Source organism: Coenobita brevimanus, chromosome 86, assembly GCF_032717465.1.
Source record: "Coenobita brevimanus isolate Jiangsu-jjx chromosome 86, ASM3271746v2, whole genome shotgun sequence".
Taxonomy (NCBI): domain Eukaryota; kingdom Metazoa; phylum Arthropoda; class Malacostraca; order Decapoda; family Coenobitidae; genus Coenobita; species Coenobita brevimanus.
The window spans coordinates 20,929,066-20,931,174 of NC_137039.1; the positions used below are offsets into that span (position 1 = coordinate 20,929,066).

The window sequence follows — 2,109 nt, forward strand, 5'->3', positions numbered from 1 at the left end:
AAGGATTAAATTCAAATTTTATGACTTGCGAGAGTGTAGGGAGGGAGGAGAGGGGCTGGTGTGTTGTTGCCAGTTAGGTAATGTTTAGTTTGTAGGATATTGATACGAGCATCATCATAGCACCCACAGCTCATTCAATGGAAAACCGTTATTGTAAAGGGAGATTAGCCTTACTTTAAGTCAGGAAGAATATTATTTATAACAATTTTTCTGCTGCAAGCAAACGTGGCGCGATTGGGTATCTCCACCTGTATTCCTCTCTGCAGCACTGGCATTACCATCGTAGAATCCGTAAAAATAGACGATATCTGCATATTCTTCATTGCTGTACGTACGTGGCATGCTGTTTCATGAACAAGCTGAACGCAGTGAACACCTGAACGCGGAGAACAGTATCTGAAGTGTGCCTCGCCTGGAAATTTTCCCGTTCACATGACAGTGGACGCAGGGTTGTCAAGTCCTTTTAATCAATCTCGCTAGTTTAGTCCTGAAAACTTGCTAGAATGTCGCTAGATAGTGAACACTGCAAAACATTGCTAGAAAATACGATTAAATCTCTAAAACATCACCTAAAAATGGCAAAAATATCCAGAATGTAGCTAGATAACATGTTGTCAGATGTCAAATGGTGCTGCTAGGTAGAAGCAAAAAGTAGGTCTAGCTGCATAGTCGTTACATTAGTAATCCTGTCACTGTTCTCACGTCATCATATGAAAGCAATGGTGCCACGTTTACTTCCAGCAGAAAAATTGTAATGAATAATAATATTACTCCTAACTTAAAGGAATGCTAGTCACTCATTACAGTAATGTTTTTCCATTGAATGAGCTGTAGGTGTTATGATAATGCTCGTAGCAATATCCTACAAACTAAACATTACATAACTGGCAACAACACACCAGCCCTTCTACTCCTTCCCTACTCTCTCGCAAGCCATAAAATTTGAATTTTCTTTTCATTCATTCATTGCCAGACGCCATGTATCCCAAACGGGGTGGCCAAGGGCTTAGAGTTAATTGTTTTACAGGGAGGGGCACTAATCCTCCACCAACCCCACTTGACACGTAGGGATGCCAACAGCATCTGGTGTTCCCCGGCGGTCACCCATCCAAGTACTAACCAGACCCAACGTTGCTTAACTTCGCTGATCGGACGGGAAGCGGTGTACTCAACGTGGTATGGCCAAAAATTTGAATTTAATTCTTAATTTACAGTCGATTTGTGTAAAAGAATTGCAGGAATGCATGATGATGTTAAAGAATCAATAGACTTCATCAAGTTTCTTCTTAAACTCGTTTGTACTGATAGGATATGGGATTTTTACGTATTGAACAGTGTAAGCTAATAATACTCGTCTCCCGTCGCCCTGCGAAGCTCTCACACAATGGCACCTATGCAGCCACTAAACTTTTACACCTAAACAGCCGAATGCTGGGTACTGAACTGGGGTCACAGAAAGTATATGTTATAGAACAAAATATACTCAAAATTGCATGATAGATCATTGGTGTAAGTTTTTGTCATACGTCGCGTTACACCCCATATATATATATATATATATATATATATATATATATATATATATAAAATGCCCGCCGACCGGACCTCCCACCTCGCCACCCCCCACCCCACCACCGGGCCGCTACCACACCACCAACCCAGGAGGATACAACGGTGGGGTTAGTGACCCAGGTCAAGAGGGTCACCGGGACACTACTGTCCTGAGCCCCTGTTCCCCGCAACTGCCCTAACACCAGGTGACCAGGGAAAGTAAACTACCTTGCGGGCGGGACAACCATCGTCAGAATAGGGGTGGGACTGAACTAGATTCAGTCCCAGGTAACACCGTATTGAGGGCTATTGTTACACCCTCTAGGGCAGGAGGCCCAAGGCTACGGCCTAATAAAGTGTACCAGGGTAAGGCAACCCAAGGCTCCGGCCTTAGTACACCCTGGAGAGAGAGTTGCCCCAGTGCATCCCTCTCCTGCTGTTCTCTCCTACAGGAGCAACACCGCGCCGACGGTCCCTATACGTGGCGGGGAAGGAGCGGCCCCGTACGCCCTTCAGTTGCTTCTTGTTGGGAAGATCAGCTCCCAGCTACGGCCAGAG

General features: G+C 44.9%; 1 non-coding gene across 1 annotated transcript; it reads right to left on the minus strand.

Moving 5' to 3' along the window:
- Positions 1-1,071: 1,071 nt before the first annotated feature.
- On the minus strand, positions 1,072-1,190 carry LOC145410894 (5S ribosomal RNA). The gene has a single exon (XR_013899345.1). It is a non-coding gene; the product is annotated as a 5S ribosomal RNA (ribosomal RNA).
- Positions 1,191-2,109: the final 919 nt, after the last annotated feature.